The sequence below is a fragment of the Cyprinus carpio genome, chromosome B9 (genome assembly GCF_018340385.1).
Source record: "Cyprinus carpio isolate SPL01 chromosome B9, ASM1834038v1, whole genome shotgun sequence".
NCBI classification, from domain to species: domain Eukaryota; kingdom Metazoa; phylum Chordata; class Actinopteri; order Cypriniformes; family Cyprinidae; genus Cyprinus; species Cyprinus carpio.
Window position 1 is genome coordinate 3,311,222 of NC_056605.1, and position 27,527 is coordinate 3,338,748.

The 27,527-nt window shown below is 37.9% G+C and overlaps 1 pseudogene; it reads right to left on the reverse strand.

Annotated features, from left to right (window-relative positions):
• The window catches only part of LOC109052991, a 118,252-nt pseudogene extending 94,634 nt beyond the window's left edge, over positions 1-23,618 (reverse strand).
• Between the last annotated feature and the right edge of the window lie 3,909 nt (positions 23,619-27,527).

Genomic DNA, 27,527 nt, shown 5'->3' on the forward strand with positions numbered 1-27,527 from the left:
CAACCTGCCAGCGGACCTCACCACGGACCCCTCCCCCCAGCCCGCTGATACCGCTGCCCATCATTGAGGTGCCCTTCGAGCGGATCGGGATGGACTTAGTGGGGCCGCTGCCGAAGTCCGCCCGGGGGCACGAACACATCCTGGTCATCGTGGATTATGCCACCCGCTACCCTGAGGCCATTCCCCTCCGCAAGGCCACTACCAAAGCCATCGCCCAGGAGCTCTTCCTGCTGTGTAGTCGGGTCGGCATCCCATCCCAGATACTGACTGACCAGGGCACCCCGTTCATGTCCCGGATGATGGCGGACCTCTGCAAACTCCTGAAGGTCCAGCAGCTCCGCACTACGGTGTACCACCCCCAGACCGACGGGCTCGTCGAGCGGTTTAACCAGACCCTGAAACAGATGCTGCGCCGGGTGACGGCCGAAGATAAAAGAGACTGGGACAAGATGCTGCCATACGTCCTCTTCGGGGTTCGGGAAGTCCCTCAGGCCTCCACCGGCTTCACACCGTTTGAGTTGCTCTTCGGCCGCCAGCCCCGTGGTCTGCTCGACGTTGCCCGAGAGGCCTGGGAACAACAACCGGCCGTACACCATACCACCGTGGAACACATGCGGGAGCGGATCGACCGAGTGATGCCCATCGTCCGGGAGCACCTCGTCAAGGCGCAACAGGCCCAGCAGCGACATTATAATCGGGCGGCCCAACCACGGGAGTTCCAGCGAGGAGACCATGTCCTGGTTCTGGTCCCGACGGCCTCCTTCAAATTCTTGGCCACCTGGCAGGGGCCGTACACCATCACGAAAAGGGTCGGCCCCGTCACATACCGAGTGCGGCAGCCCGGAAGACGGAGGAGGGACCAGCTTTATCACATCAACCTCCTGAAGCGCTGGGTCGGAACTGGGCCTCAGCTCTCGGCCTACACCAAAGCGGCTCCCGTGGTTGTGGACATGGACCCTCAACTCTCCGCCGCCCAGAAGACCGAGCTGCAGCACCTGGTCAGTCAGTTTCCGGATGTGTTCTCCCCCCAACCTGGGCGGACCCACGTCCGCACGCCACCCGGAACCATCGTCCCGCAGCGGCCCTACCGTGTCCCGGAGGGCAAGTCCCCCTCTCGGAACAGGCCAAGCCGAAGACGGCCTTCTCGACTCCAAGTGGACACTGGCAATACCGGGTCCTTCCCTTCGGCCTCCACGGAGCACCGGCCACCTTCCAGAGGCTGATGGACGTCATCCTCCGGCCGCATCAGGCCTACGCGGCGGCATACATCGACGACGTGGTAATACACTCGGAGACTTGGGAGGACCACCTAGAGCGGCTGCGGAGGGTGCTACTGGAACTACGCCGGGCTGGACTGACTGCCAACCCCCGAAAATGTCACCTGGCCCTCTCAGAAGCCAAGTATCTGGGGTACCAGGTGGGTCGTGGCCTGATCCGACCTCAGGAGAAGAAGGTGGCAGCAATCCTCTCCGTGCCACGGCCCACCTCCAAGACGCAGGTGCGGGCCTTTCTGGGGTTGGCAGGGTATTACCGCTGCTTTATCCCTAACTTCTCCTCCTTAGCCTCCCCCCTGACAGATCTGACCAGGAAGGGGCAACCGGAGAAGGTCCAGTGGACTCCCGAGATGGAGGAGGCGTTCCAACCGGATAAAAGCAGCCCTCACGACGGAGCCGGTACTCCGAGCGCCCGACTTTAACTGTCCCTTCCTGGTGCAGACGGACGCATCCGACACCGGGTTGGGAGCCGTCCTCTCCCAGGTCCACGACGGCGAGGAACACCCGGTGATCTACATAAGCCAAAAGCTGACCCCCACGGAACGACGGTACGCTACGGTGGAGAGGGACGAGCTGGCCGTCAAGTGGGCAGTCCTGGAGCTCAGGTATTACCTCCTCGGCCGCCCCTTCACTCTCATTACAGATCACGCCCCCTTGCAGTGGATGGCCTGGGCCAAAGAGACGAACGCGAGAGTGACGCGGTGGTTCCTGGCGCTCCAGGACTTCAACTTCACCGTGCAACATCGAGCGGGGACGGCCAACGCCAACGCCGATGGACTCTCTTGGGTTTGGGCAGCTTTCGCAGGTCTGTCAGGGTCCACTCCCCGCCCTCCCCCAGTCTCCCAGCTTCTCCACAGGACTAGGACGACGCTTGGGGGGGGGGGGTTTGGTGACACGTGTCCCGAGCTCTCGTTAGCGTCGCCCTGGAAACAGAGCAGGCACACCTGCACCTGCTCGTCACGGGCTGAGCGGCCACACCTGCGGATCATCAAGAACTGCATACTTAAGCACAGCAAACGAACACAGAGGTGAGCGATGTCTCCAGCAGAGCCAGCTAATCCGACTTGTCTATCTTGCTTACAGAGAGCAGTGTGTGACCGCCAGCCCCACCGCACTCGGGAGAGCACAACGGACCCACACTGCCACAGCACACAAGAGCACAGAGGAAGCTGAGCACCCCGCACCGGAGCATCTCTTCTCACCGCCTTCTACCACCACATCTTTTTTTATTAATATAAACCCCTCTTTGGGGGGACCTCTTCTTTTTTTTCGTGTTGTTCTCCTCGCCACGATATATTTTTATATATATATATTTAAATGCATGGCATGCAAGTTTCTATAGAAATGACATGAAAGTTTATTTTAGTTTACCATAAGTGCTTGTCAGTATCAGCAGTACACTTTAACAATATTTCAAAGAAAATAGAAGTAATTATGAAATTGCATATAAATATATTCCTGCTAGAGGGTCTAAAACACTCTAAACTCCAATTAATTTTATTTAATATAAATGTAAATTATAATACATTTTATTTATTTGCATTTAAGATGCAATTAAGTTTCTGAAAGCATTACATTCAGTTCATACTGAAGTATATTTTGTTAAGAGTATTATTTCTGTAGTACCGGTATGCTACAGTGTACTCCTTTTTCAGAAGGTAACACTGGTACTTTCCATAAAAATGTAAATCTCCAAAAGTCTGTATACAATAATTTGTAAAAAAACGTTATTCAAAGTGACAAAAAGACTACAAAGATCATGGAAAAGTCATTAAAAGACATCACAGAAATCAAAAAGAAGCTCATCAAAACAAACTTATTTTGGCAACGATGAAGGAAGCTTCTAAACTCTAAAGTAATACCAATATTGGGGCAAGGCATTACAAAATAACGTGAGTTATGCAATCAGATTACTTTTTTCCAATTAGTAAAGTAATACTACATTGCTTTAAAAATTTTCAACGCAACTTATTTTGTTTTCACTTTTGGTGTGAAAGGACCTTTACAGTTGCCAAAAAAAAAAAATAGCCTCAGGTACTTTGTCATACAACAATTGGTCTGCGCAGCGCAAACAAAGCCAAAACCTGGATATTTTAGGCAATATAGAAATCCTGGCCAGGACGTGTCCTAAGAAAATGGAACGTTTGGTCACCCTAGTAATACAATGTTGTAAGAATTAACAAAAATGACAACCGAATAGATGTATCCAATGCTCATGTGCCAGTTAAAACTCTGTGATGAGGACAGAAAGAGGAACAGCAATATGATTATATTCACAATTCATCCCTGCCTGCAGCGTCTTATTGCGTGATGGACTGTTGTTAGGCAAATACAAACGTGGAGCTCTCATCTTTTTATTTATATTCCCTCTACTTCTGCTTCAAGATCTCCTTGTTTCCTCAATGACTCTTAATCTAGTTTTGGCTTGATTGAAGTCCCTAACAGACATAAAGAGCAGTGCAGGTCAAAGTACAGACATACTACTTAAAAACACATCTTCTCTGTCTTTCATCAGAAACTATCACCAAGAACAAAGCATCAGGCATCTAAACCAACCCCTGTTAAACACAGTTTTCTTTTTTCCACGGTCATCTGTCATTCTGCACTGCTCTAAGTCACTGGGTGCTTTGATAGATATTCAGACAGGCCGTCCTCTCTGAAGAACACATCAAAGGAAAATAACCAACTCCTTCGATGCAAAATATAATGCGTGCCTGCAGCCACACGCTCGCCTTGATGTTGCAGTGCTGTAGAGAGCTGCTTATACATAACAAAGTGAAGGCAACGTCGCTGATGGCGCTGCTATTGTGCTGGGTAAATACTGCCGCGGTATTCACCCTCATTGGCTGTTCACGAGCACAGACAAACAGGATGTAAACACGCTTGGTTTATTCTAATCTAGCCGCAGAGCCATTAAACTCTGACTGTCAAACAGTCACGCTTTCAGCCATGTTACTCACAACATCAGTTTGTTATGCTGTAGATGACAAGCTAGACACAGACAGAGGGAGGGAGAGATAGATAGATTTATATACATAAATGCAAGTGTGAAGTTCATACAACCTGTCAGGTATACATCGACTGTAGGTCATATTTCAACCCCAAATCAAAAAAAAATATGTACTGTACTTTGAGTAAACATGATCAAGTCTATTTTCAGGACCAGAAAAAAAATGGTGCATTGTCTAATTTTAAAGTATTTTGTATGTGTTAAATATATAGTTCACCCAAAAATTTACATTTGCTGAAAATGTATTCACCCTAAGGCCAAGATGTAGATGAGTTTGCTTCTTCATGGGAACAGATTTGTAGAAATGTAGCATCGCATCACTTGCTCATCAATGGATGCTCTGCAGTGAATGGGTGCCGTCAGAACGAGAGTCCAAACAACTGATAAAATAATTCACAACATGACTCCAGTCCATCAGTTAACATGCTGGGAAGTGAGAAGGCATTTTTATGGATAGAGCACCTGTATTATGGCCAAGAGCAATGGTTTAAAGTTAAAACACATTAATGGTGGACTTGTTTCTTACAAACACACAGCTAAACACTACACAAGATGTTAACTGATGAAACTTTGTGGAGAGATTTAGAATTACTTGATTCATTTAAAGTGCTCTATTTTTGCACACTACTAATTGTGTACTTAGTGATTCTTTAGTAGGCTACTACTTAAGATAAACTTAAGATCATCTAAGTATGCTCAACTGTACTATTTTAGGACACCATGAATATGAACTAAAATGTGCTTTCAACATACTATCTCTGTATTTAAAAAATGCAAGTTACCACTTGTAGTAAACTTGAACCCATCTTTCATGCACTAGTACACTCAAGTGTATTACAAGTGGTAACGAAATATATTTTTTTTAAATACAAAGATATTATGTTAAAAGTGCATACAGCTGAGTATACATAGATGATCTTAAGTTTATCTTAAGTAGTACTAAAGAATATTTTTTAGTAAATTAAGTACAAAATTAGTGCGTGAAAATACAGCACTTTAAGTATATTATGGAAGTGCACTTTTTTCACCTGGGTACTGGAGTGGTGTGTATTACTTCTGGATTATTGTGATGTTTTTATCAGCTGTTTGGTCTCTCATTCTGATGGCACCCATTCACTGCAGAGCATATATTTCTGAGACAGTGATGGAATGCCACAATTCTACAAAACAAAAATTAATTGATCATATTATTTAAGGGGGAAATGACTTATATTGAATATATATAAATAAATTAAAACAAACTGTAAGTCATCCTGTGGTCCCCTTGAAAGTTTACTGAGGGCCCCTAGGGGTCCTGGCCTCCTAGTTGAGATGCACTGATCTACAAACATTATATATAATCATAATGTCTAACACAGATTAGAATATCTCCTTTAGGTTGAAAATCAAACTGCAGGTCATTCTCTGAAAAGAGACTGAGGACATTCATTTAATACATCTTGACATTATGGCACACACACACATTTGTTTTTCTCATGATGATTATAATTTCCATAGACATTTATTTGGCCAAATGATTTTTTTCAGTTCTCTAACTGTAGCCCTAAACCCTCACACTATTTTTGCATGAACTATAAATGTTGATTTACAGTCATCTAATGTCACTGTACTCTGTTCAGTAAGAGCAGTCACTGCAGCAGGTAAAAGCACAGCCTCAGACGGACACACAAACATGACTGTGACACAATCGCTGTGGCTACACCGGCTTCGGTTGATAAATGACATGGCAGGCATTTTATCAATACTAATCTGCCACATACAAAAGACTCCACAATTCCTCAACCCCCCAGTGGCCGGCCATACTGATAAAATTATTTGTAGACAAGGGGAAATGAAGGCAAAGAACTGCCACCAGTCTAACACAGAAAAACAACAACAACTAGGCGTCTTTTTTTAATGTACATGTTCCCATACATACTACACTGCCACTGATTTGCCAGTGTGGTAAAAATAGACAAAATGTGACTAACGTGAGTTTTCATGTTGTCCAAGTCCAGGTTGTTTTGTGTTTGTTTTTTTGCGATGGTTGAGCCAGTTTATAGGCCTGACAGGAACCAAAACAGATTTAAAATATAGGATGAACATTATCCATTAACATTTATCTCAAAAGCAGTTGGCTGACGCAGCACTTAACAGTTACATATACAATATATGTCTTACTTTTAAATCAAGCTGAATTGAAAATCCATGTGACTAATGTTGTGAAAAAGAAGTGCACTTAATTGTACTGAATGTGCACTTCAAATCTAAAAAAAAGTATTGTACGTTAAAACAGTACTCGCAGATAAAGCCATTTAAAGAAAACACACTTTAACACACACACACAATCAAATGGAGCACTTTGTAATAGTGTCAAATTTTAAATTGTTACTTTTAAAGTACATTTAAAAAGATAGTTTTAATAATATTTTGTTGTGCTTTAAGATACACTTATTTTTGATGTGTCGACTCACTTACTAAATTACATGTAGAGAACTTAATTATACTATCTCTTAGTTATACTACATTTTTAAGTTAATGTAGTTTAAATGTACTAAATTGCAACTTCATTACAAATGAATAATTATAAACATACATCCAAAAATATGCAAAAAATGCTGCAGGGGTGTGAACATGTGAACACACACGTGCACCCAATTAATTCTAAACATATTTAAATACGTTTTGTGTGAGGATGAAGAACGTCTCTGTGCAGATTTCACTCATGTTCAAGTCGTTCATGTAGATTCACTGTGCTGACCAACAGAAAGCTGCTTGGTTTGAAAGAGACATCAGCTGTGCTTCATCGCTACACCATTTGCCCAGGCTTAACATGAGCCTTTAACTCTGATGGCTAGGTGCAGTGGATTAAATACACCACACTTAGCTAAGCCGTTGAAGATTTCCAGTAAATATAAATGATATAAATGTTAATTAAAAACCCAGGAGTCCTTGTACTGTTTGTGTCAGTGAGAAAAGTGTGTTAGCTTGAGCTACAATAATGGCATTCAGGTTGGGAATTGTGCAGCCTTGTGTATGAGCAGCTATTCAGTTCCCTCTCACGTCCTTCATCAGGAGTCAAACATTTGGCGCTGACAGGCTCCGATCGCTCCACGCCCCTCGTAATCTCTCCGTCTGAGAGCGGGCTGATTGTGGGAACGCCGGCCCGGACAGATGACATGTTAACAGAATCATTTCACGCCCCAGTACACACACCAACACTGATTTATTCATCCGCTGCTGTGCTAAAGGTCCCACGCATCTGATTTATGCACCCCGGTCCAAATATCTAATTTCATTTGAAAAAAAAAGAAAGAAAAGGAAGGTAGAAGCAAGAGATAGAGGGGGAGAGACAGGAGGGTGAAAAAGTAGAGGGAGCACATCATTTTAAAGCACGTCATGACGGTGTAGATACTATACATGATTATTGCACTCAGGCATAAACTATAAGACAAATGGGCCGGCAAAGGCATACGCACAGTATTCTAACATTATCATTTCTCATATCCAGCATTCATAATCGAAACATCAAGCGGCATTAAAGCACCTTTACGCTACACAAGCTCACTGAAAATACGTGCTTCTACACTCTGCTCTTCTACTGACTCTCAAAAAAATTTACCTAAACGCATGAACAGCTGCAGTTTCCAGCTAAAATGAACACTAGAGGCAGTATATTTCAAAGTAAAGTAAAAGTTCAAAAGTTGTTGTATGTTGAATGACACATATCTACAGTATATGTCTTCATATCAGTTTATTGTTTAAAATGGTCCGTTTGTGTGTGTATCCTGAATGTTGAAATCTTTTGAATGAATGAGACATTTATATAGCACTTTAATGTGTATTGCTGTACACCCAAAGCGATTTATAATCATATGAAGGGGTCTCCCCTTACGAAAAATAAGTTTATTTAAGTTTGCTATTAGTATACTGTACTTATTTTAAACTAAAAATAGAAAAGTATGCTTTTAGTTTACTTTTTATCTGCTTCTCAGAAATGGGCTTTATGCACTGACATTTAAGTATACTTGACTTATACTTACAAAAAGTCTAAATATATTTGAGCAATACTTGTGCTCCTAGAATCCGTGTTTTCATTGTTATATGGTAGAGGGCGCTAGTACACATCTTCTGCACAGAATTTCCAAAAAAGCACAAGTGAAGAAGAAAAAGAGAAACAACAGATACTAACACATGTAGTCTAACTCGATCATCTGACATGAAACAGCATCAAAACTGTAATGTTATGGAATAAAATGTCAACCGCTGAAGAGGTAATAATTACAGCAAGCTTTGGGATGTTGATCGACTTCATCTACGTTTTGATTATCATTCTGAATCCAATTCATAGTCTTTTTTCAGCTTTTTGTTCAAAATGTTATTTCTTTATTTTTTATGAAACTTACCCACATTAAAGTGTTTAAAAAAGAATGCATGAAGCTAGAATAAAATGTTTTTGTTTTCAAGTAGATACCCTGCTCTTTCTTTGGATGTTTTGTATGTTCAGATATTCATATAACAAAACATATACAAATTAAAACCTAAATAGGGACATAGTAGTATATTTCAAAGTGAACAAAGTATTTAATTAGTAAACTGTCTGTATACCTGTAAGTTCACTTTTAGTATAATTGCAGTACAAACTACAAACATAGAGGTAAACTAGTTGTGTACTCAAAGTTTGCTATTGTTATACTTAAATTATACTTAAAAGTATACTTTTATATACTAGAAAGTGGGCCAATTAGTCCCAAGAAGTACTGAAACAGTACACTTAAGTATACTACTAGAACACTGATATTTGTATACTTGCTACATAAAGTATACTTAAAAATAATACTTGAACTTTACTTAAGTATACTTAATAAAATAAACTTGAAGTATACTACTTTTTGGTAAGGGTCTCCTTAACCACCACCAGTGTACATTATCCACCCGATTTCTTCCGCTAGGAAAAAACGTGATCTTTCCAGTGTGACTACATAATGCGTGAAGTTGTGGACACGCATTGCAGAGCTAGAGCAAGACGAGCATTTGTGATTAAAAAGTATATACATTTAATTTAATTTTTTTTTTTGAAAATGACTGATTATTTCGCTAGATAAGAACCTTATTCCTAGCATGGAGGTGAGTAAATAATCGTGAAATTTTAATTCTGATGTGAACTAATCCTTTAACTATAATTATACCAGTACTATCACTTTTTTCTCTCTCGTGAAAAGTAGGCATTATTCAGCATAATGTATAATACAAAATGTGCACTAAGCAGTAAGCTAGTGTTCTATGTCACTGAGTTGCATAGCCTCTCTCTAAAAGTGAGCAAACTGCTGCAGTGTCAGTGTCCCGACAGCAAGCGGCCCATCCCCTGCAGGCCTGGAGCGGGCAGATAACATGAGCGTCAGCCTCATCTAAATGACAATGGGGAAGGGAGGGAGGCTAATCACAAATGCAAATTGCAATCAAAGGACATAACCACAATGCATTCTGGGTGATAACAGTGTGATCATAAAGATGGCAAAAGGTCAGATTCTCATCAAAGCTCTTACAGTTTATCATTAAACAGAATATTAGAATTAGAATAAACTGAGACATGTGAGATCCTCCAATTCTGCAGTCAAGCTAAATGAGGGTGAACTGGGAAATTACCAGGCATGGCAAAGAGCACAGTGGAATATTAAACCGAATAAAGCACCAATGTGCCAGTTCACGCTTTCAAGAGTCATTTCATAGAAAAAAAGAAAAAACAAAAACTATTTACATTCACTACACAAATATTCAGCCCAGTCAGGATAGATCATTTACTAAAAATAATCACCAAAAGTAGACAAGCAGCTCATTAAACCACACGTTTGCACATCCACACCTATTCAGTATTCAGCAACTTGGCCCAGCCTGATGTATGATGCGGTAAACAGATATTAGCCAATCATATCAGAGGTCATTTGCATATAGAAGTCTTACAGTTTTTCTCGATTGCTTAAACACTATAAGCAGGCTTTTGAGCTAAAATTTCAAGACCATAATGTCATTTTTCAGAAAGCACACCCATTTTGCTGAACTATAAACACTGTTCCCCTGCTTTAACACATGAGTCGGATTTGGTGAACTCTTACTGCAAAAACTCTACACACAAATCCCTACATTTCTCAGTGCTTACACCATATGGTCATTTAGCATTCAATATTGTTCACTCAAGTCAGCATAACTTGAGCTCAGTTAGCACACAGATACCCATGTGGAAACACTAAGAGTCCAAATTTATCACACACCAGTCAGAACCTTCAATAGATAGATTAAAGAGCCCCATTCAGGTCATTCGATTTTGGAACAATGGATCCAGAGTGATGTGATTGAAAAGGTCGAGGACACCAGAGATGAGGAAGAGGATGAGCAAGAGCAGTAAGGAGTGGAGGAAGAGGTGAAGGAAGAGAAAGAGGAGGAGGACGAGGATGAGGGGCAAGGAGACAAGGAGTCTCAGATGAAATTTGTGCCACTAGTTGACCATGTCCTTGTCCATGGTGTAACTATGAGGGAGGCTGGGCAAGTTGCTTCACCGTCGCCTCGATCACAAGAACATTCAGGTAGATGTACCTCAGTGTACTCTACTGTAACTTTTGAGAGCTGTGCTCTGTTACAACACATGCATCAAATTGCCTTACATACAGATAGAGTTTCTGTCTGCTTCCATTTTGTAAAAAGTACTTTTGTTAAATCAGTACTTCTATTTGTGTAGGACACAGAGACGATGGAATGAGTAGACATTAGAGTTGATGTGTGACAGATTTTACCCCCGCTGCCTGGCTAGGGCCAGTATAGCCTGTGATGTCTGTCCCAGACCAAAGATGTGATGCTGGGGCAGAATATTTTTTTGTTGTTGTTTGGTGTATTGTACTGCACAGTGAATAGAAAATGTGCAAATGTATACACGTGTTCATCATGTGAAATGTTCCTTGAGGGGGAGAGCACAAGCAACAACTTATTACTGGTTTTTGTTATTGGTTTTTCCAGTATTGTTTTGAATTTATCTCACCAGTGTGTAAGACTATGTTGTAGTGTGTGTGTTTTTGAGGGCTTGTGTGTTATGTCTGCGGGCAGAGTTTGGTTTTTCAGCGAGAGTGAATGGTTTTGAGTGTAGAGTTTCATTTTGACCTGAAAATAGGTTGTTTGGGTAATTGGGTGAGACGTTATGGATTTGTGTTTACTGTTTTGAGAATATGAGGCATAGTTTCAAGAATTGTGTTTAAGCAATCGAGAAAAACTGTAAGATGGAGTCGCAAAAAACAGCCAGGCTGCATCCAAAATCACAGACCTCCCTATAGTAGGCAAAAAACAATATGAGACCAGAGATGTATGTTCGAATTCACAGTATTCATAATGCAGTAGTCATGAAGTCTCCACATGACCTACTATTCCGAAATACACAATCAGTGCTCACTTTACCACCCCATGATTATAGCAACACAACTGGCGCTGGTAGGCCACATCACAATGACAACATGACGAATGTAGTACATTCAGATTACATTCATACTACACACAATTATACTATATAAAGCATACTATATACAGGATGTGACCCTGCAGCACAAACGCAGTCATAAGTAGCACAGGTATATTTGTAGCAATAGTCAGCAATACATTGTATGGGTCAAAATTATTGATTTTTCTTTTATGCAAAATATCATTAGCATATACATTAAGGATCCTGTTCCATGAAGATGTTTTAAACATTTCATACTGTGAATATATCAAAACTTAATTTTTGATTACTAATATGCATTGCTAAGAACTTAATTTGATTTTTTTCTCAGTATTTGGATTTTTTTGCACCCTTAGATTCCAGCTTTTCAAATAGTTGAGGGCTATATGGGCCAAACATTATCCTGTGCTTACAAACCATACATCAATGGAAAGCTTATTTATTCAGCTAAAAATGGACCCTTATAGAGATAGATAGATAGATAGATAGATAGATAGATAGATAGATAGATAGATAGATAGATAGATAGATAGATAGATAGATAGATAGATAGATAGATAGATAGATAGATAGATAGATAGATAGATAGATAGATAGATAGATAGATAGTGTTTTCATTGGTTTCTTGATTTTCCAGTCTGCTGTCGGTGAGTGACATCACTCTCAGTCAGAGTGTCACGGAGAATGAGGATTATGAGGTATTTCCTATCTGTCCTTTCTCTTTCGATCTATTCTCATTCCTATTTCCCTCCTGTCTATCCCCATTCCTCCCTCTGTTTCCTCACGCCCGCTCCCCAGTCTTTAGTGAGTGCGGTGTGAGTATAGGTCCCCCTGCTGTCTCACCGTGGTATTTTGAAGAGTGCTTTGACCGGGTGCATCTCGGCCAGGGGTGGGTCTCCATCCGCCAGCTCTGTGGCAGTGATGCCCAGAGACCACACATCACAGCAGGCATCATACAAGTGGTCATACTGCTGTTCACACGCTATCACCTGCACACACACACACACACACACACACACACACACACACACACACACACACACACACACACACACACACCATCATCTTCTACACTGAAAACAAACAACAAAGAAATACAATAAGATGGTGTAGAAACCATTTTCACTCAGAAACAAATATGCTAAGAAGCAAATATGCAAACAACTACAATAAATTGGCAAGGAGTAAATGAATCAAATGTGAAAACAAAGTAGAAAAACAGAAATGTTTTCAGAAGTGCTCAGATTTATCAAGATACTAGAGTGTGCTATCAACAGTCAGTGAGCATAATATGAGCTCAAACTTTTTTTTTTTTATTCTTATGAGTTATGCGACCTATATATTTGATAATATTAATATTTAATATTTGATAGCTCTATACACCTACTGAATGCCAACCATTGACTCATTTGTGTCTACTTTAATATTCCCAAAGGAATTTTAATAAAAACATCTGATACTTACAATAAATATAATTGATAACCTCAGGTTTTTAAAACTGAATGGACTCCAATTCTAGCTAAAGTCATTTTAAATATTAGAGGGATTTGTATCCGTTTTATTATTATATGGTTTAAAATGATCAAATAAGCTCATTTACACAGTATATCCATGTGAATTTAGCCAAATAATTTTCCAAATTAAACTAATTTTATTTCAGCTCCAGTTAACCAATGTTTGTTATATTGAATCATTACTGTACTGCAATAATCCCAACAATTATGTTGTTCTGCAGCATTAAATCAGTCCGTCAGAAACACTCTGGCCAATCGGCATATTGACGAGCATTTAATTTAGACTGTATTTTAATTGGCCCTGAGGGGCCTCCCCCACTGGCCCCATCACCTCGCTTTACTTCACTTACACAGAGTGGCGCTCAGCTATTAACCTTCACATGACCCACACACACACACACACACACACCTCTGTTAGATAGCTCACTAACACATTACGGTATACACAAAAGCACACTAAGCATTATGATACACATTTTTCACAAAGACAGTGAATCTATTCACAGGTTAAAGGAACACAAATTGTTTCAGTGAGAACAGTACATAAAAAAACCTAAAAAACTAAAAAAGGGCCCTAAAAGAAATAAAATAATCAACATACTGTAGGCTTACTGGAAAATGTATTTATATAGCTAAACTTTTCAGGACAGTGGCCCTCCAGGACTGAGTTTAGAGAACCCTGTACTTATATATCCAAATTTTTATGCTGCATAAATCTGCCTTTACATGTATTTTTGCAAAACTTTAATAACATATGAAAACAATTTGAAAAAAAAAACAATTTTGCAAACAATCCAGTTTGCAACTGAAATGAACACTAGCGGCAGTAAAACACCAACAACTTTTATTAATTTCCACATAAATTATGATTATAGGTTCAGATTATCAATTATTAAATACTTACGATTACATGGTTCCTTGCACAAGAAGACCACAAAACACTTTAACTATAATACATGATTTGTAAACTAATACATCTTGACATTTGCATCACATAACTAGCTCCATATGTATGGCTGATGTGGTAAACTTGCTCAGTAGCTCACCTGACATTTGAGATGCACTCAGGTACGAGTCACAATAAAAGAGCTGCAAATCATGTAGATGCAAACTAAAATGGCATGGTTGTTTTAGCAAATATGTTTTTATCTCACAGTTTATTTTGTTCCCACTATCGGTTAGGTTTAACCTGATTAAACACAATTAACCTGAGTGATTAGCAGCACTCACCGGGTATTTTATTTCCAAACTGCCACAAGACATACAACAACCAATGGATATGTTGCCACATGCACAGTTTTCCAATGAGCCTTAGTCGAAGAAAAAATAATAACAATAATAATACATTTAATGAGGTTTATTCTAAAAGGATAGGATAGAGAAGAATTTACCCAACCTGTATTGAAAAAATAAAGAAATTTTAATTTTTTTAAAAGAAGAGTCCTGGGTGTTCTTCTTCATGCAATGAATGTGACACAACAGCACCATAAAAGTAGTCTACACAACGAATGCTCTATATTACAAGCATTTTAAGTAAGGGATAATGCATGGCTAGCTGCAAGAACCACGCGATGCGAAGTGCATTAAAATCATTTAATGCACAGTTAGCCATGCATTATCCCACTAATACCTTGGTCATTTGCCAGCATTTGCAAGTTAAAGCTGTTAATGATGTTTTTCAGTGCAATTTTTGACTGGAAGGGTAAAAGTGATGGTTATTTTCATCAGTTACGGCTCGTTAGCGCTAGCATTCTGCCTGCTTCAAATCAGACACAAAGGTGAAATAGTGCGGTACGATCACATTTATCTGAATGAATCAAAGCATTTATTTGAATGAATTATCGGTCGAGAGAGAGCGAGAGAAAGAAAGATGACAGTTGCGTGTGCGTTATTTTTCTCTGCGCATCTCTCTACAAACAATGAAGCTGTGTTCCTTCAAAAACATTTTATTATTAAAAGACGCGGGGAAGCGTTGACAAGTTAGGGTTAGGAATAGGGTTGTGTGTGCGCAATGCAATCTGCGATCTCTGACTCTCTCTCTCCCTTTCTCTTGCTCTCTCTCTCTCCCTTTCTCTTGCTCTCTCTCTCTCTTTCTCTTGCTCTCTCTCTCTCTCTCTCTCTCTCTCTCTCTCTCTCTCTCTCTCTCTCTGTGTGTGTGTGTGTGTGTGTGTTTGTGTGTGTGTGTGTGTGTGTGTGTGTGTGTGTGTGTGTGTTTGCGAGTCGTGTGCGGGTTTGTGGGCATCAATTAAAGCAGCACATTAATATAGAATGATGATTAAACTGACTTGGAACTACCTTGCATTAAACGATTTTACTTCATACCTGCCACCCAATCAGAATCCAGTATTCAGAAGGATCATGTATTAAGGAGTTGTACTTCATACCTGCCACCCAATCAGAATCCAGTATTCAGACAGACCATGGAATGAAGAGTTTTACTTCATACCTGCCAGCCAATCAGAATCCAGTATTCAGACAGACCATGGAATAAAGGGTTTTAATGCATACCTGCCAGCCAATCAGAATAGGGAATTCAAGTAAGGGATAATCAACGGTTTGCCATACATTAAAGGATTTAAATGCACAACATGGAGGCAAAGAACCGCCCGACTAGAAGCGGAGCAATATTTGACCGAATGGGTAAAAATGACAGTCTTACTGCATACCTGCCAGCCAATAAGAATCCAGTATTCAGACAGACCATGGAATAAAGTATGAATACAATTATATAAAATAAAAATGATTTGTAATGTTTTAAAGAAATGGGTAAGTGGTGACTAGAAAGAGATTGAAAGGGAGAAATAAAGAGAACAAAGTCATGCTGTTTATGAAAGGACAGACCTCAGAAGCCATCCAGAACGGGGTTCCCACTGATGTGTTTCGGCACAGATGGGCACTCGTCAGCTGAGCTGAGACACCTGCAAGAAATCAGAGACATCATGTGTCAGAATCATAGCTTAACATAGTTATTTTTCTTTATTTTCCTTGAATGTGTTTTTTTTTTCTACTGAAATCTGTGTACATCTGTGATAATAAACAACAATAACTGTACAATTATTTCTCAAGGAGGACAGCAGTTGTATGGATTCAGACATTTAGGAGGTGGCAAATGATCTGATGTGACATTAGGGCAGAGAGCGGGCGGCTGGCATTCATCAGCATTACGTGATGAGGGCATTTTGCTTCCCAGCAGGATCCACTTCTTTCTTACATGCACATGGGACAAACACGCCTCAGGCAGAATCAGTCGCCCCACACACCCTCCTCTCCCCCTCTCACACACACACACACACTTGCCATGCAGAACACCATTTAACCTCACTCACACGGGTGTGTGAGGATGTGTTTGATAAAGCACACAGACGCCTGAATGGCTCCAATTCAATTTAGTGGCATTTAATTTGCTGATAACTCATGAACCACGGTACAGCATTAGCAAACTGTTCGATTTATTATGCATACAATAATAATACATGATGTGTATCTGCATAAAAACAATATAATTTAAATCTCATTTATGGTCAACAAATTAATTGCTAGTAAACTGAGGCACACGTATGATGTTTTACACTCTTATACAAGTTACTGGTTAGAAGTATAAGGTATCCCTTGTGAAAAAGAAGTGTGCTTAAATATACTGAAAATGCCCCTTTAGTGTACTTCAAATCTTAAAAGTAAATTTAAAAAACTGAACTTGCAGATAGTAATATAATATTACATTTAAAAAGCCACTTAAGTGTGCTTAAAAAGAGTATACTTTTCAGTGTTGGGAAAAGTTAAGTTTGCATTACAATATTGAGTTTATCCATGAAAAAGTAACTAATTGCATTATTTAGTTTCTTTTTGTGTAAAGTTGTTACTTATGCATTACTTTTTGTCACATTTTCTTTAATAACAAAACCCAAAAGTTACAGTGCTGTTAAAAGGTTTCTGCCCCTTTCCGGTTTAATTTTTTTTTTTATTAATTTTTTGCATATTTGTCACACTTAAAAGATTCAGATCATCAAACAAATTTGAATATTACACAAAGATAGCCCAAGTAAATACAAAATGCACTTTTTGAAATAATGATTTTATTTATCAAGGAAAAAGCTGTCCAAACCTGCCTGGCACTACGTGAAAAAGTAATTGCCCCCGAAATCTAATAAATGCTTGCGCCACCCTTTGCAGCAACAACTGTAATCAAGTGTTTGTGATAACTGACAATGAGTCTTTCACATCACTGTGGAGGAATTCTGGCCCACTCTTCTTTGCAGAATTGTTTTAATTCAGCCACATTGGATGGTTTTCAAGTATGAATGGACTGTTTAAGGTCATGCCACAGCATCTCAATCAGATTTACATCTGAACTTTGACTTGGTCACTCCAAAACCTTGATGTTGTTTTTCTTGAGCCATTCAGAGGTGGACTTGCTGGTGTGTTTGGGATCATTGTCCTGCTGCATAACCCGAGTGTGTTTGTGCTTGAGGTCACAAACTGACGCCCAGATATTCTCCTCCAGGGTTTTCTGATAGAGCGCAGAATTCATGCTTCCATCAATTATGGCAAGTCAGGCAGCCCCAGACCGTCACACTACCACCATGTTTGACTGTTGCTATGATGTTCTTTTTATTAAATGCTGTGTTGGTTTTACACCAGATGTAATGGGAGTGGGACACACACCTTTCAAAAAGTTCAACTTTTGTCACATCAGTCTGGAGAATATTTGCCCAAAAGTCTTGAGGACAATCAAAATATTTTTTGGCAAATGTGAGACAAGGCTTTTGTCAGACAGGTTCTTTTTAAGTGCTTTCTTCATTCAACAGGTCTGGCAGTAATCAGGCCTGGCTGTGGCTAAAGAAATTTAACTCTAAATAATGTTGCTCTAAAATAATGTTGTTAATCATAGTTCTTTCATGTTTTAACAGGAGGGGGCAATTTTTTCACGTAGGGCCAGGTAGGTTTGCACAGCTTTTTTTCCCCCTTAATAAATGAAATCATCAATTAAAAACTGCATTATGTATTTACTTGCATTATCTTTGTTTAATATTAAAATTAGCTTGATGATCTAAATCTTTTAAGTGTGACAAATATGGAAAAAAAGAAAAGAAAAAAGGGGCAAAAACCTTTCCACGGCACTGTATATTTTTGGGAACTGTAAAAGCCCTTTTACAGGAATAAACCTACAGCCTCTGCACCTCACTCCTGATTTCTCTCCCCATAGGAAAGAAAAAATCAAAAGTGAGATCTCTTTAACATCTCAAATATTTCTCCTAGGCAGAAATGAGGTTACTTCAAGATTGAATGGAGATTTTTGCTTGAGTCTCCTGCTTCTCAAACTCTAACAATCTCACAATGGTCTCCTTTAAAGCTTTAAAACAACATTACACACTGTGCTCAGATATTTATCCTTAGCTACAGACACAGACAGATAGAGACATCAAACATCAACAACCTGACCTTCCTTCCTGGTATTGTAGCACTTTTACTGACTCTGCTATAAAGTTTTCTCACCAGTGAAAGGCACATGATGTATTGTAGAAATTTAAAAATGTTTTCTGGTCTGTGTGTGTTCATGCGTTCAGGAGGAATATTTAATCATGTAAAAGTCTGGGAAAGTGATTTTGTGCCTCTTTGGGATGAAAAATAAAGTGGCGTTCACTTGCAGAACGTAAGCTTCTAGAGGCATATAGGTCTGAAGTACTGAATTTAGGTAAAGGGGTGCAGACCAAGAGCTGGTTTTTTAGGCAAACATTAATGCCTTGAATTTTGTGTGAGCAGCTATTGGTAGCCAGTGCAGATTGATAAAGAGAGGTGTGACATGCATTCTTTCCGGTGCGTTAAAAATTATTCTTGCTGCCGCGTTCTGGATTAATTGTAAAGGTTTGATAGAACTGGCTGGAAGACCTGCCATGAGATCATTGCAATAGTCCAGCCTGGACAGAACAAGAGCTTGAACCAGGAGTGAAAGAAAGGGCCTGATCTTCTTGATGTTAAATAAAGCAAATCTGCAGGACCGGGCAGTTTTAGCAATGTAGTCTGAGAAGGTCAGCTGATCATCAATCACAACTCCAAGGTTTCTGGCTGTTTTTGAATGAGTTATGGTTGATGGGCCTAACTGGATGGTGAAATTTCGATGAAATGATGGGTTTGCTGGAACCACAAGCAGTTCTGTCTGGGCAAGGTTGAAAAAACACTCTAGTGGTTCAGCTAATTGCATTTAATGTCAATTTAAGATAAAACTGTAATAAACATGTGCACAAGTGTATTAAATTTGGATTGAATTTTTAAGTACACTCTTTTAAAGTTCATATTTCCATATAAGTATGCTAAAGTGTACTTCTTTTTCACAAGGGACTGGAGACTTTCATATTGATTTTAGCATTGCTGCACTGTTTAAGGTACATGCAGCAATAGATTAAATACAGTAAAACCAGCTAATGTCCATAAAATACACAATTTCCTATCAAAAACAAGTTAAAGCTTTCTTGGAACTAAAGCTGATCCATATTAGCATTAATGTTTTTTTGTTTATTTTTATTTATTTATTTTTTTTCCAGGAATGATCAGATCAGTGAACAATTACAATTTAGTTTCAGGAGTGTCCCATTAAGAACAGTTCACCTAAAAATGAAAATTCTTTCCTTATTCCATCGCGCTCCAAATTAGTATGTCGTCCATTTTGGAGCTTGATAAAAATTGTCACTATGAACCATTGTTGTATGGGAAGAAAAATGTTTTGAAACTCTTAAATCGAAATAAATAAAATCTAAATAATCCTCTCTCTGGAATGAAACAGCAGTAGCCATTACCGAAGTCCACCGGTTTGACTCCACCGTCTGTGGTGAGGAGGATGTTGTTGCCCTTCACATCACGGTGGATTATTCTGTGGTTGTGAAGATGCTGGAGACCCTGTAAATAAAGCAAGAGAAACTGCAGTCAGTAAGTGGGGACTGAAGGCCAGACTGCCTCTGATCGGCCCTGAAGTCTACAGCTGGACACCCTCTGTCTTTCCTCACTATCACGGCCCAAAATAACTACTCTGGCACAGTCAGAGCGCTGAGGCAGCGTTCCCTGTGCTGGGGTGAGCAGATTACTTCAGTCTGTGTGTGTGTGTGTGTGTGTGCTGTATCTCACCAGAAGTGCTCCATACAGGATGCAGGAGATGATGGGCTCCTCAAGACGTTTTCCCCTCATCAGCAAACCCTTTATCAGGTCAGTTACTGAACCCCCATTACACAGCTAACAGAGAGAAATGCCAGACACAGAGGGAAAGTACTGAGGAAAGGGAGAGAGAAAAGAACGATAGATGCAGTTACAGAGAAGAGGGCAACCAAACAACAGAAACTACATTAGTAAGGACTAAGCATTTTTTATGAGTCATAAAGTGACAAAACACACCACACAGCATTTTTATTCAGCGTTACTATCGTCAATAATAATATCATAATATCAGACATAATATTATGCATACGTATTAAATAGTTAAGCTAAAGAAAAACCTGTCATCTTTTCTTCAGCGTCATGTCGTTGCAGACATACAGTCTTCCTTTCTATGGTAGAACACTGAATAATATATATATAGCATTTATAATATATAATCATATTTTGATTATTGTATTTTAATCATATATTAATCTGTTCATTGTGAAAACAATCACATTTTTTCAGTTAAAAGTGTGAACAGGGTTAAAATATGGCTAGCTGCAAAACAAGCATATTCAGACAGTATGAGATTGAAACAAGTTAGATTTATAGATCATAAGTATATAAAGCTGGTTATTGTGTGCTTAAAAAACATATGTAATCAAATACATGAATCTTAAATTTAGGCCCAAATATTTATCTGACTACAGTGAAAACCTGCAGTGCCCAGCTCTAATCAGCACCAGTCTGTGTGAGAAAAGGTTCAAAATATTAATTGTTATTCATTGCAAATATTACCCTCCTCCATAGCTCTGAATAGGTTTTGCTTGCATTGGGTTTATACTTAAATGACATTTAAAAGCTGTTAAAAGATTTTCAGTAAACTACTTATATTTTCAGACATTTTTCAGGACCTAGATTTGAATCATGTCCATAAAACAGACAAAACTAAACATCTACAGCATCAGATCTGAGCAACTTTTGAAATGTGGATGTGAATAATGCAAATAAAATGCAAAACCAAGCATTTATAAAGAAATGTACCTCCAAAACAAGCCATAGCTGCCCTCGAGAGAGCTCATCTGCTTTGTAGAACATGCCAAAGAACTTGATTAGTCAGCGAGCACAGGATGTTGTATTCTGCTTCAATCTCCTCATAGACATCCTGACACAACCATTAGCATGAATCAAACAGCGCCCTAATTTGCATTTGTTGTGTGTAATGACGTGGTGTTCTTATGGGATTCTATGAACTACATGGACTGTCCTTAACTGAAGCCAGAAATGACTGAAAAATGCATCTGATTAAAAAAAAATGCTATCATATACAGTACAAAGACAACATGTCAGAACAGATTATAACAATGAAAAGGATGTAAATGTGCTTGTTGTAGTCGATGGGTACAGTGAAGGCAGCCATGCATGCACTGTGCAGCAGGGGGTTATGGGGGATCAAGCAGGACTAATGACATTACACTAAATGGGGAATATCAGCATTAGGCATAAAAATAAAACATCCTGACAAGTTTTCCAAAAATCAATAGTGCTATAATATGAAAATATCTGTGGGGGAAATTTAGGAAGAATATCTACTGACTCTGTTAGTGTGACTGGGATTCTGAGAAAAGCCAGAGGACAAGAAAAGAAGAAACACATTTAAAGATGTTTTTCTTTCTTCTTTGGCTTTTAAATCATTGAAAACACTTTTAAGAGTCTTAAATCCTAAATGAATCGTAAATGAACTTGACTAGAGAACAGAGACGACTGTTACTTATTCACAGTACATTTTCAGCATGTTTCAGATTCATTTTTGAATAGTAATGTCACACTGCCCCCTTTTGAATCTATTGGGTCTAAGGTTTAAGGGAAGAAAAAGAAAACAGGGTTAAATCATGGAATTAGTATTTTCACATCACAGTTGCAATACACTGAAGACAGAAGAGATGCTACAAATGAAGAAAATCTCAGAACTTTCACGGCTGCTTGACTTCCATCTTTCTTATTGATGACCTTGTAGACTTTGCCATAGGTTCCTTTCCCGACTGTTTCCACAATGTCCAAATCAGAAGATGGATCTGCCAGTGGTCATGTTTGACTTGTAGGGATACAGTCCATAGAAAGACCTCCTGAACATAACAAATAATTTAAAGCATAGATTTAACTCCATTTCTTCACATATTTTTATATAGTTAAAAGACATATTTAGATGAATTATGTATCTAATGATTTACATTTCCCCCTTTTTTTTTTTTTTTTTTTTTTTTTACAAAATTTCAGTCATTTAAATAGGAATAGGAATCTACATGATTTTTTAAAGGTGAGGCCACATTTACAATTGTTCTCAAATTTTTCTGGGTGAAATCCAGTTATTCCAGTAGATACCCATGTGATCTGAATTTTTGTGAGTGCAAAAGATTCCCCATGCTGATTTTAACATGGTGTAAGTTGGTCACGCAAATTCACCGTGTTTTTACAAAGTTTGTTTGGCCTTGAAATGTCAGTAATGTAAAAAAAAGTAAATTCTCTCATCATTTACTCATCAATTCAAATTCCTTGTGTGTGTAAACATACTTGGTAATAAAGCTCTTTCTGACTTCTGACTTCTTTCTGTTATTTCATAGTATGTTTCTACATGAAGCCTACACCTTGCAAATCTAATTAAAATGTGTCTCATTATGTCAAACAGGCTAATGGGTTGCATCAGATCACAATCACAATTTTAACACAGGGATTTAGAAACACACACACACACACACACAAAACTATGACAGTGACATTGACTTCATGGTTGAGAAATATCAGGTAGCATAACAAACAGCTACTTTTTTCTTAAGTACAGTTAAGGGTCAGACATAAATATGCTGTCAAAGTCATGCTTCAATGCTGATATTTGGTAATAGGTGTAAAAAAAATTATTTCTTATGAGTCTTTCTGAATTTGCTATGGTCTGTATGTCTTATGTAACATAAGAAAGTAAATCAGTGCTCTATTTCCTAAAAGCAACATATCACATACTGTAGAGGGAAGCATATAAAACAAAAAAGGACCTAAGATTGAGCCTTGCGGTACACCATAATTGCTATTATTATTATTATTTTTTTAAGTTTGTGTACTCAGTTACAAAAACACAGTGGTAGTGATCTGACAGCTAGGATCTAAACACATTTATCCACAAACAAATCAAGAATATCACAACGGTATAAGTACTTGGAGAATAAGACCTCTCTTTGACTCATTCTCTTTAATGGCTTATATTATCAAAATTTTCTTATAGTCTTAATATTTCTCCAGCCAGGCCAAATGATTTTGTTATTAAATAAATAAATAAATAAATAAATAAAATATAAATTATATCTATCTATCTATCTATCTATCTATCTAATATATATATATATATATATATATATATATATATATAAAATTATATATTATTTATTTTTTTTTTTTTAAAGAAAAGAAAACGGGTCTTGATTATTTTCTAAGCAAGAGAGCTGCCTGTGTCTCGCTGGCACATGGGAGAATTAGTTGATGGATTCAGATACCACTTTTTCCGTCACTGCGCTCTAAGAAGTCACAATCAGCTCACCGTGATTGGATTTAACAGAGATTAACTCCGTCATGTACCTCAGGACTACTACTCTCTCATTTATCATTTAGAGTCGGGATGTCCAAAACTTTCCCTCCTGATTACATTCCTGAACGTAATCTACAGAGGTATGGAGAGAGATACCACAGACATGGACCTCAATACCAGGAGACCGAAGTCTGTCCTCACCGTGGGGTGATGATAAACGAGGCACAAAATGTTTCCCAGCTTTAGTTTAAAACAGTGGAATGAATTCAGTGCCAAAATACTGACTTAAAGTGTAGCTTCAAAATAAAAGCATATGTAATAACATAAATTACAAGCAAGCAGTAAAGTATGGCGACAAACTAGAAAATAGTACATAGCACAGATGTGCTGATAGATGCTATAGATAACAGGGGTTGGCAATCTTTTTGACTTTTTTTTTTTTTTTTTTTTTTTTCAATGTGCCGACATCAACATTATGGACAACATAATTTTCTCATCAATGATCATGTAATGGTGAAAATGTAATGGTATTCTGCTAATGTAATGATTCTCTCCCACTCATCTTGTTCTTCTTAAAAGGCAAAGACTTGCAAAAACTGAAGCACCTGCACCTACACACTGCAGAAGATGGTAATACTTTTACATGCTTGCATTTCATATTCACCTTCAATAGATTTTTTTTTTTTTTTTTTTTTTTGTAATAAATGATAATGGCTCTACCGAGTCTAATATATGACATGTGATGAATTTTGCCACTCATATAGACTCCTGAGGGAGGGAAGCGTTTATTTTGAGGTCACGTTGAAGTGGAAAAGGTAAATGGTGTTCTGCCCGTGGGGCTCTGAGCCTCACACACACAGAATTATGAATAGCATGAGCGATTAGAGCGATGGATGCTTCGACTGTGCCGTGTAAGATGGATATTTCATACCTCTCATCTATTTTCTGGAAAGGTAGAGAGCACAGCTGAATTTCAACTGATGTAGTTTTTTAGGAAGAAACATGCATTTGCCACACAAGGACAACAGAATGTACTTCAAGCTTACAATAATTTAAATACTATGATTGTGTGCTATTCAATGTCGAATTGAAAATGTCTTTTAAATCACAATTTAATTTACTTTTAAAACTCATTTGAATTGAGTTATAGTAAACAGGCTGCAAAATAATTAATGCATGACCTGATAATTATAATTATCATAATCATTATGAATTATGATAATCATAATGAATATATAAACTATTTAATTTATGCACCGCTTGTCAAAAGTTAGGAATAATTTGTTTGATTAAGTTTTTTTTTAAAGAAGTCTCTTATGCTCACCCAGTCGGCATGTATTTATTGAAAAAGAAATACAATAAAAAGCGATCATTTTGAAATATTATTACAATTAAAAAAAAAAAAAAAAAGTCAAATGTATTTTAAAATGTAATTTATTTCTATGATGACAATTTTCAGCATCATTACTCCAGTCTTCAGTGTCACATGATCTTTCAGAAATCATTCTAATATACTGCTTTGGTGCTCAATTACTATAAGTGCTCAAATATTAATAGTGGTTTTTATCATTATGAATGCTGAGAACAGATTTTGCTACTTCAGTATATTTAGCATACTAGAATGATTTCTAAAGGTGCAATTAAAAAAAAAAAGTTGTTCATTTAAATTTTAACAATATTTAATAATATTACTGTTTTTTTTTTACTGTTTTCTGATCAAATAAATTCAGCCTTGGAGAGCTTATGAAACTTCTTTCAAAAGCAATAATTATTCTGAACGGTCTGGTAGTATAGTTTGATATTTTAGTGGAAGGTTGCTTATTTTCCAAGAATGCTATAGTTTACCCCAAAGTCAATTTAATTTCAGTATAATTTACTAGTTTCCAGTTCAGGATCCAGCCCCAGTACAAAAGATCAGCAATATGAATATCATAAACCAAGCAAGTCCAACAGGTTTTCTCTTCAGATTCAAAAGTGCAGGAAAAAAAGTTTTAATAAAAGCTTGATAATATATTTAAGTGGTTTAATTAGGACTAATAAATGTGCAAATACATCTGAAAAAAAAAATAATAATAACAAAGAACATACCTCAGTTTGACAGACCTTCCTAACAAGATGCTGAATGTATGTGAGGGTTTGTCAATGCTACAAGCCTAAATCATTCTAATCAGCCTCCCAGAATCATTCATCAGGTTGTAATGTGTAATATGATCTTGTTTTAAATATTCATTAGATAGATGAATGCCATAAACTGTGAGACAGAATAGATAACCTATACATCTTTCAGTATAAAGCTCCCTCAGACAGGTTCAGAAATATAAAAATAGGATTTAATCCCTCGTGCTCACAGAAAACACAAACATAAATGTGTAAAAATAGAAAGATGTGTTAGTAAAAATGCAAGCTCTTTGTGTATTAGCCTGAGGTGGTAATGCTAGTCATAAACAGAGACTGTGTTGCTGTGGCTCAGATTCCCACGGGAACAGAGACCAGTGAAGCAGGACCTGAGTGAACGCTGACTCTCATTCTCTGCTAGTGCACGTGTCAGTCTAACATCTGTCCAGATACACACAGATCATATTCTGTATCCACAGTACACAGCCTAAACAGTCAATGTACTACAAAGGATAAAACCTTCTGTATTATATTTGATGTGCAAATTGAATGAAAATGAAAGACCTGTTGTAATTTGCTTCCTGTCATCTGATAGTTTAAAATATTAAATCTAGTTCAAGGCCCTTTTAATGTTATTGGTTGTGTTTTTTGTGGATTTTTTTATTATTATTTATTTTTATAAAATGTAAGAGGTACTTTTATATTATTAGTAGTATTTCAAGATAAACATTTGTTTAATTTAATTACCCATACACCATTTTTAGAAGAAAAATAAATCATGTTCAAATGTGAGTATCGAATATGATCATCAGACTCTTGAGGAACTTTTAATTGTTCATCTCTCAATCATCATTGTATTGCATAGCATTATATGTTTTGAAACTACTGAGCTTAGATCATAAAACTAAGCATTTAAATATCATCTTACTAAGACATAAAATTGGAGATATGGAGTGAAGACTGATATTTATATCATTTTATGTCAGTAATCTGTTATGCTGTTATAATAGTTCACTGCTTTACAAGCTAGCAGAATACTTCTCACATTTTGGCCACATGAATAACAACAGCTGCACCAAATAGCATGTTTTTGACCCTTAAATAAAACTGATGAACACACGTCACTCACTCACTCACACAAACACACACACACACACTCACTCACATACACACACACACACACACACACAAACGCACACATAAAAAGAGAATGATATTTCATGTGTAAACAAGTGAAGAAAAAAAAAATTAATTTTTGCCATAAAAACCTGATGTATAAAATATGATACTCAACAAATACAAATATGCAAATTTTTAATGAACTGTTCCATTAAAAATTAAATTAAATTAAATAAATAACATTAAATTAAATTAAATTAAATTAAATTAAATTAAATTAAATTAAATTAAATTAAATTAAATTAAATTAAATTAAGCACGGGCAGAAAGAAAGAAG